Source organism: Prunus dulcis, chromosome 2 (assembly GCF_902201215.1).
Source record: "Prunus dulcis chromosome 2, ALMONDv2, whole genome shotgun sequence".
Taxonomy (NCBI): Eukaryota; Viridiplantae; Streptophyta; class Magnoliopsida; order Rosales; family Rosaceae; genus Prunus; species Prunus dulcis.
In genome coordinates this window covers 5,010,265-5,020,303 of record NC_047651.1, presented here as the reverse complement: position 1 = coordinate 5,020,303, position 10,039 = coordinate 5,010,265, and the positions used below count along the sequence as shown (strand labels likewise).

At 38.9% G+C, this 10,039-nt stretch overlaps 1 pseudogene across 1 annotated transcript in view; it reads right to left on the bottom strand.

The window, feature by feature from the left end:
* Window positions 1-8,400: 8,400 nt before the first annotated feature.
* The window catches only part of LOC117617985, an 8,202-nt pseudogene continuing 6,563 nt past the window's right edge, over window positions 8,401-10,039 (bottom strand). The window contains exon 6 of the transcript XR_004584464.1: window positions 8,401-9,964. The product of XR_004584464.1 is annotated as an uncharacterized LOC117617985 (transcript). The remainder of the gene's footprint in view (window positions 9,965-10,039) is intronic.

Sequence of the window (10,039 nt, the reverse complement as noted above, 5' to 3'; positions counted from 1 at the left end):
TTCCAAATCAAGACGGGCTTTGATTGTGTCCTTTGTCTTGCCCTCGATATCTAGAATCGTGCCCACCAATGTGTCAAATACATTTTTCTCAACATGCATCACATCTAGATTGTGCCTCAATTTGAGTTTCGACCAATATGGGAGCTCAAAAAACATAGGCTTGTGAGTCCAGTTCATATGTGTAGAAGGTCTGGTCCGACTAACTGTTTTTCCGAACGGAGCAAAATCCAAACGGTTAAGCTGTTCCACGATCTCATCACCGGACCATTCTCTTGGTCTGAGGCGACGCTCTGTGTTCCCGTCAAACTCTTTATTTTTTTCCCGCCACTCGTGGTCCCATGGCAACCATCTCCGATGACCAAGGTAACAAACTTTTCCTGCGTGCCAACCAGAAGTTACATCTTCCTTGCATACGGGACATGCCATATAACCCTTTGTGCTCCACCCAGAAACCATTGCATATGCTGGAAAATCATTCACAGTCCACATAACTGCTGCCCGCAAAGTGAACATCTTCGCAGTTGATTTATCGTACGTGCGAACACCGTTTGTCCATAAATCCTTCAGCTCATCAACCAGCGGCCTTAAGTAAACATCGATTGACCTCCCAGGATCCTCAGTTATCAAAACAGTCATCATCATGTATTCTTTTTTCATGCATTTCCAAGGCGGCAAATTATATGGGAATATGAAAATCGGCCAAGTGCTGTGGTGTTGGTTTAGAACCCCATACGGATTGAATCCGTCAGTGGCAAGTCCTAATCTCACATTTCGGGGATCAGCAGCAAACTCGGGGAACGTTCGATCGAACTCTTTCCATGCCTCCCCATCTGCAGGATGCCGCATTACATCATCGTCTACCCGTTTTTCCTTATGCCATCTCATGTCTGTTGCAGTATGCGTCGACATATACAATCGCTGCAACCTGGGTTTCAGGGGCAGATAACGCATCACTTTTTGTGGGATCTTAGTCGTTCTATTCTGAGATGTCATTTTGAACCTCGACTCATTGCATATAAGGCATGTATCCAACGTTTCATGCTCCTTGTAGAATAACATGCAATTATTTTTGCAAGCATGAATTTTTTCATAACCCAATCCAAGACCATTCAACACCTTCTGCGCGTGTTTATGATCTTTCGGCAAACAATTGTCCGTCGGAAGCATTCTCTTGAAAACCCCCAAAAAGTAATCGAAACACAGGTTCGACATACGATACTTTATTTTTCCGTGCATTAGCTCTACAATGGCCGTGAGAACGGAAAAGCTCTCGCACCCCGGGTATAACTCTTGGTTTGCATTTTTTAACAGTTTTTCATATTGTTCAAACTCCGCGCTGTGTATTGGTGTTGGCACGTCATCTTCCCTTTCGTTATTGATGTTGGTCGATGCAAATGGAAAAACATCCTCTATAATATCCATGACTTGATCATTAGGATCCACAATAGGTTCAACATTGTCCATTCTTGTGGCATTTGAAGACGAAGCATGGTCTAATTGTTCCCCATGAAGGTTCCAAATGCTATATGTCTCAATCATTCCATTCCTTACTAAATGAAATCCAACATTTTCAATTGTCTCCCACAACGTGTTATTACACTTCCTACAAGGACATCGGATTCTAGTTGCACCCGGGTTCTGTCTACGTGCAAACTCAATAAAATCCTCGATTCCATCCAATTATTCGTCTGAGCATCTATTCGGGTTCTGTATCCACCTTCTGCTCATAATTCCTGAAACCATAATCACAACATAACAATCACAACAACTTCATACAAAGTTATAATGTCACTGTCACACCCCGGACCGGCTCCGCCGTAGCAGGATATTGTCCGCTTTGGGCCTGGCTACATTCTCACCAGCCCGCACGGTTTTGTTTCAGGGAGCTCACGAAGCAACTTCCCAAGGTGGTCACCCATCCTGGGATTGCTCCAGCCTCCAACTCGCTTAACTTCGGAGTTCCTACGAACCCGAAGCCAGTGAGCTCCCAAAAGGCCTCGCGCTATGAGGATGCGAGGTGTGTCATATAAGGCACATCACCCCCTCTCCGTTTGGTCGATGTGGGATCTCACAATCCACCCCCCTTAAGGGATCCGACATCCTCGTCGGCACACTCGCACCACACGGCAGAGTGGCTCCGATACCAAATTGTCACACCCCGGACCGGCTCCGCCGTAGCGCGATATTGTCCGCTTTGGGCCTGGCTACATTCTCACTAGCCCGCACGGTTTTGTTTCTGGGAGCTCACGAAGCAACTTCCCAGGGTGGTCACCCATCTTGGGATTGCTCCAGCCTCCAACTCGCTTAACTTCGGAGTTCTTACAACTCCGAAGCCAGTGAGCTCCCAAAAGGCCTCCCGCTATGTGGATGCGAGGTGTGCCATATAAGGCACATCACCCCCTCTCCGTTTGGTCGATGTGGGATCTCACAGTCACCTTATGCCTCTGGTAAGGGCCCTATCCCGTTCGGGAATGCATAGTTCTATCACGTAACCTACGGCTACATGAGATTAGATTTCGACATGGATGAATTTCGGCAGCATCTCGATACAGTTCTTGAGGTGGGCATAGGTATTAATACCTACGTACCACCCGAAGAACGTACCAAGATGACACCGAAATCTCCACAATCGAAACCTAATCCTGTAGCCAAAGATTATGTGACAACACTATGCATTACCAAACTGTCCAAATAATGGGACAATTCAAGAATTAATTGGACCGCAGTCATGCTTTACGCATCCATGCACGAAATCCAACTAATCTCGAGCGGGAAACTAAATGTTACTAAACATACAAATAAAAGTACGAAGTTAATTTCAATTAACTTCGTACATCACAACACATTGTGCTACATTACACACAATTTAACAACATAATATAAATATAACTTCAGAAAAAATTAGTACACATAACAAACTAACTTTAACATTTTTAATATATAAAATGAATAAAATACCTTCTCAATCGTTCTCCACCAATCGCTAATTACAAATATCCCTAACGAGAAGAAAATTAATAGCGTCAGTACGAATTTACATTAATACTTAAAAAAGAAACGACAACAAATACTTACCCGATGAATGTACTGAATTTCCAGCAGAGACAGCGGGAGAGAAGTTGAGAGAGAGGTAGAAAGGAAATTTTTTTCCATTCTGCCTCTGCAAAGGCAGTGTTCTGATATGATGAAAAAACTTTGCGCGACGAATCACAAATTTCGTCGCGCAAAATACCGTCGCCTAAAACCTTTTTTCCGTCGCACAAATCGAGTTTTTTCGTCGCGTGAAAACTTGTCGACAAAAAAACTTTTGCGCGACGGAACATATTTCCGTCGCACAAGATTTTATCCCGCAAATTCTTGTCCTCGTCGCCCAAAAACAAAATTCCGTCGCGTAACAAATATGTTTCGTCGCTCAAAATTGTACCGACTTCTTTTTACGTTTCGTCGCGCAAACTAAAATATCGCCCTCAATTATTTTTGGCGCCAAATTAAAAAAATCCTTCGTTTTCTTACGCGACGATAACATTGTTCGTCGCGCTAAGTTCTCTTTTGCGATGAAAACTGTCGTCGCAAGAGTTTTCGCAGCCAAATCACCTCGCTCTTACTCGACGAAGTGTTTCATCGTCGCGCTATGTTTTCTTACGCGACGAGTGGTCTCGCCGAGCAAGTATTTGGCGCCAAGAGAGTCCCCGGGTTTTTTTTTTTTTTTCTTTGCGCGACGAATCTGTTTTTATGTCACGCTAATATGTTTTGCGCTTCGAAAACTTTGGTCGCGCAAGTTCTAACTTTTTTGCGCGACGAGTATTTCTTGTCGTCGCTTTATTGCGTTTTGCGCGATGAAAACGTCTTCGTCGCGCAAACTTCTGTCGCGCAAATAGTAAAACGTAGTAGTGGATATAGCTATGTTGACCCAATATGTAGTATACTCATTTTGATGGCATATATGATAAATGGCTAGATTGCGATCAAAGTAATCTCGATACAAATTATAACAGAAAGAAAAGGAAAAAGAGGAAGTTGGTGACAGATGAAAAAAGACCGCTGGAGAAATTAGAGCAGTGCAAAGAGGAGAAAAAATTGCTACAGGTATACTGTCATCTCTAGTTTCTTTTCTATGTTAGGCATAGCATGCCACAAATCCATAGTTGAAAAACTCCGAAATTACTTGGATGCAAATCTATGGGTGAGTAACCCCAAAATCATTTGGATGTAAAAAAAATCCATACAGGTGAGAAACCCAAAACCTCTGTGGATGAAAGAAATATGGGAAAATGGGTCTTCACTTTCGTCCTGTTATTTCTCCTGCACTTTCGTTATTAAATTAATATCCATAGATTATTTTAAACATTAGAACAAGTGGACATGGTGAAGATTAATCCCACAGTAGTCTTTTCTATTTATCGTTGCTTAGACACTAATTCTTGAATAATACTTTGAAATTTGCACATCACACCAACATGGTTTGTGGGGAGTGAGATTGAAATACTTATTTTTTGTCTAAGTGTGTTTTAATTTTTGTTCTATATAAAATAACGTTAGTATGTGTTAAACACCAGGCTTTCTATTATCGCTTTTTGACTTGGGATTTTAGCTTCCCAATACCCCAGCCCGACATTTCTAGCCCTCCCTATGGAGCGTCTCTTTTAATCTCTACAATCCCTGTTCTCCCCTTCTGCAAATAATCAAAACCCAAAAACCAGTCTTGGACAAAACTGAAAATAGAAAACTATGTGATCACACAGTTTGAAAACGAAGAGGAGCGTGTGGCATATGTGATGACACAGTTTCAAGATTATTCCAAACTTTAGGATCATAAATGTTCAAATCATTTACATTCTCACATTCATTTGTGTCATTCTCATTTTCTGCTGTCATTTTCTTTTGGTGGTAAATCTTCTGCTACATTTCAAGTGGACTATCAGTTTGTTTACTAAAATATTTATTCAAAGATTCTCTTAGACTTTGAGCAATCTCTTCCTCTTTTTTCTTTCTTTGTTTGTTGAGGTTTCCAGGAAGTTGTTTTGTAAACATGTTAAAATTTTTATCATAAACACAAGACAAACAAAGCAATAGCAAATGAAATTAGCAATAAAAGTAGAACTAATTAAATGAAGGAACAATAAAACCTAAAGTTTAGTTGCTGATGACGATGGGTGGCTGATACAGTTTCACTAAGAATCAGTTTTTCAACTGAAAATTCCAGTCCCACCACTCTCTCGCAGAGAATCACCAAAAATATTTACTTTCAAGAGTCTGTTTGGTTTATTTTCAAGACAATCCAACCCACTGCTGCAGATTCACTGCTGCCGATGGGTGCTGCTCTTTTTGGTTTTTTTGCAAGACTGTTCTACATTGACAAATGTTTAGCAGACTTATGAACAAAAATAAAATAAATATATGCTGGCAGACATATTCATCACGCATGTTTCTTGGGCTTCTTAAGAAAGAATTAAAAAATAAAGCCTCCATGCTGCCCATGCCTGACATATATTAAAAACATGAACTTTTTACTTTCTTTTTTTCCGAGGAATTTTAGTTTTGTTTTTTGCATATACATATATTCTCTGTTTGCTTCTGGATCGTCATGTCACTTGATTTCTTGACTTGGTGGACTTGATTGATTATGAGTTTTGAGTCGAATGTTCTAACTGTGCATATCGGTTTAACTAGGCTTGACATTAGTGTATGCATACTGTTGGATCGTTATTGAATCAAATTAATTCCTTGATAGAATTATAGATATTTGTGATTATGAAGTTGTTTACACAAAACTAAATTTATGTTGGTGCTAAAAGTATGAGCATCATTTCAGATAGTGATGAAATTTTGTTATCTCTTTAGTCTTCTCATCCTATGATAACCTATCTTTTTAGTCATCTTCGTGCATGCATAAAAGCGTTATATTGAAGTCATGTGCTTATAGACGTTTACCGGATTTATGTATATTAGTAGTAGCTCTTTTTTTTTTTTTCTTCATTTCCTTTTGAAAATCATTAATGTTATTACCTTCATGCCTATTTGCTCTCTATGTTACGACCTCAATGTAATATGTATGGATCAGCTTTGGTCGCTTTCCTTTGAAAAAACAACTTGAATTTCGCTCTGTGATTTGAGGTTTGGATTCTGATGATGGTTGATATTCTGTTTTCTTCTGTCTCTATTTGTTTTTGTTTTCCAGGATTTTTCTTTTGTTTTAGTAGTGGACTAACAAAGTTCAAGCATCTCATATAAAAACACTGCACAAAAAAACATATTTGGACAGTTTTGAGACTAGAAAATAAGAAACTATAATTTTTTCAATTTTCTCTTGCTTTTTCTCCTCTTGTTTCTAAACCATATCTGCTTTTGATGTTTTGTATGTGGTGTTTTGAATAAAGCTGTTTGGTGGTTGTTTTTGGTTCTGTTAAGCAAGAGGTACATTTCTATGCCCAATTTGGCGATTTCAGATGCTAAGAACATGATTCATATGACGGTTGGTAAGAAATGCACTATTTATTAGGTCCTTCATATGGTCAAAGTGCATATATCCTGGAATTTTTTGGAAGATGAGTTTATTTAATGTTGTAGCTCATGTCTCTCAAAAAAATAAAATGCTGTAGCTCATATGAGTGGGATGTACATGAACATCCTTGACAGATTTTACCTATGTGAATGTGCTGCTTAAGCTTGTTCTCAAATACACTCATGACAGTTTGGATTACCACAACGCGGTAACGGTCTGGCTAATAAAGCTCATTTCAACATCTGAATTATTATGTGTGAGCAGTAATACTTATTCACAAAATCTCTTGTCAAAGAAAGGTACTTTTGTGGTGTAGACTCATCCTTTTGTGCAAATATGTGTGAGTCTTTCAACATTTCACTTGGGTTGTTGTATCTTGGAGGGGACAAGTCGAGATATATTGCTGCACCTTGGGCTTAGATCTCCTTAAATTGAGCAAGATATACACATGCTTCTTGGCTGAGAAAGTAATTTAATTATGTTATTTTCTTAATTGTAATTTCCCCAACAGTAACAGTACATGACTAAGACGTGAGGACACCAAGGTCAAGGTCATCAAGCAATGGGATTTCGTTGAAGCTGGAAACTTGAATGCCATCAGTTTCTCATGTCCACAAAATCATTAAATCATTGTATATTTGTTTTGCGGAAATTTCTCATAATGTTTGGTTCTTGGTGGGTGAAGCTTGACTAGAAAGTTGACTTTTTGACTGAGAAGGAATTTGACAATTCCACACATACCGTTGGGTAGAGCACAACGAAACGAGTCCGTAGACACGAAGTGGGATCGAATCGAAGCTTTAACAAAGAAAATACTGTCAAAATACTATGAGGGGCAAAACGGTAATTTGAAAAATCAGATTTAAAAAACCTCATTCTCTCTCTTCTCCCTCAGTCTCTCTTCCCTCCCTCTACCGACGTCCTCCCTCCAGCTGATTTTTCAAACCCCCATAACTTCCTTCACCAACCACCAAAAGCCACAAGACCGGAGCCAAAACGACCGGCCAAGCCTCGCCGTCAGCCTCAGCCCATCTCGACGCCAGCCGCCGCCGTGATCCTACCGAAAAACCACGAAAACCGCCAGTTTTCGTTCAAAAATTCACGGCCGTCAATCTCCATCATCCGGCCACCAAATCGGACGATCAAGGTATGGATCCTTACCTATTTTTCACGACTTAGTTGAAAATTAGTGTGTGAAGAATTGTTACCGGATGTTTTGGCACAACTCATTCAACCCCATACATCCGAGGCATGACTTGACCGATATGAGAAACTTGATTTCAGGTAAATCATGACATAATCATGCATTCATTATAGGATTCCTACTTTGAGTTTTTTTCAATCAAGTATTTTTATGTTAATCTTATTTTTAATAGGATTAGACTTTATCTCTTAAGATTACTTTTCTAGTTGGACTCTATTTTGATTTAAGTTAAAATAATATATTTTCCTATTATGACTTGCAGGTTGAAATCTTCTCTTACTTGATTGGTCTAATTCATTTGTTTTAATAGATATTGTTTTTCTATTTTGATTTAAGTAATTTAATTATGTTATTTTCTTAATTGTAATTTCCCCAGCAGTAACAGTACATGACTAAGACGTGAGGACACCGAGGTCAAGGTCATCAAGCAATGGGATTTCGTTGAAGCTAGAAACTTGAATGCCATCAGTTTCTCATGTCCACAAAATCATTAAATCATTGTATATTTGTTTTGCAGAAATTTCTCAGAATGTTTGGTTCTTGGTAGGTGAAGCTTGACTAGTTTAGTGATATGCATTAAAGGCAATACCTTGACTAATTTAGAGTTGACAAATCAACTCTACCCTGTAGTAAATGAAGTTTTACAATCCATTAAAACATTCAGAAAATAAAACTTCTATCAACAGCAAGTGCATACTGAAGAGTAGGACACCTTTGACTTTAATTTAAAGGAGGAAGGACCAAAAACTGTTGAAAACAAGTTCACAAATCATAAAAGAAATATATTACAAGAAGGATTCGTCCTACCAAAAACGAAACAACCATTACTGCCCCTGCAGAGTTGAAATGTTGGCCATGAAGCCTTTCCTCGGGCATACTGTACCTGTACTCAGGCTAATTGTCAGCATTTTGAATTAAACTTATTGAGTCTTTAGAGTCGTCATTAGATTGTGTTGACGATGGCCATGTTGTTTCTGGATTGTCTTCATCATCCACCACTGGTTTGTCTTGTGGATAAAGGAAAGGCTTTGGAGGCATTTGAAGGGCTTCAGTTTCTCCTTCAAGCATCTGTACTACTTTGCTCATCGAAGTAGGACGCTCGCTAGGCTTCATTTGTATACACCACAATGCCACTATAAGCATCTTCTTTGTTATTTTCATTTCATCCTCAGTGGAATCTTCTATCTCTATGTCCTTTCCTTCACTGAATTGGTCATAAACCCATGAAGGAAAGTATATTTGGCTTGAATGAGCTGCAACTGCATTTAGATTCTTTCTTTTTCCTGCTATTTCCATCAACAGCATTCCGAAACTGTAGATGTCAGCTTTGTTTGACACTCCTCCTATATTTTTGTAAAACAACTCTGGAGCTATGTATCCGATGGTTCCTCTTGCTGCAGTCAAAGTTAAACTGCTCTCATCTAATGGACATAATCTTGCAAGCCCAAAGTCAGAAACCTTTGGAACAAAAGTCTCATTAAGAAGAATGTTGTGAGGCTTGATATCAAAATGAAAAATTTGCATCTCACATCCTCGATGAAGATAGTCAATACCACGAGCAACACCAAGCGAAATTTCAAATGATTTCTTGTAATTTAAGGATGAGGGTCCTTCTTTAAGAAATATGTGTTTATCAAGAGATCCATTTGACATGAACTCGTATACAAGAGCACGCTTTGATCCCTCAACACAATAGCCAATTAGTTGCACCACATTTACATGATGAATCCTTCCAATGGTAGCAACTTCATTGATAAAATCTTGTCCATTTGTTTTGGACTTACCCATCATCTTAATTGCTACAAGGCGGCCACTTCGGAGCTTCCCTTTGTATACAGAACCATAACCTCCTTCACCCAATTTGTCCTTAAATCCTTTGGTCATTTTCCTGATATTTGAGTAGGAGTACCTTATTGGCATGAGGTTGTTGTGACTTTGTAAGAATTCTTCAATATTGCCATACATTGATAAGTGCCTCCTCTTGAATTTGTAGATTAAAAGCACAATGAGACACAGAGCCCCAAGTATAGCCCTTGCTCCAAGTGCTAGTCCTGTAAGGAAGTGTCGAAATGAATCATGGAAATAAGTTTTGCTGCTACAACCAGAATGTATATGTAATTGAATACTAGAGACCAATTGTTTAACACTGCATGAATTTTCTTTCCTGGAAAGAGTAATTTTTATTCTCACATGAAACAATATAATCATACTTTTTGCTGAGGATAATAATTGAGAAGAAAAAATAAATTGAGATGAAACTCACCAAGGTAGTGAAGGGTGAAACCGAAAACTGCAAGAAACAGATCGAATTAATTAATAATAATAACAAATGC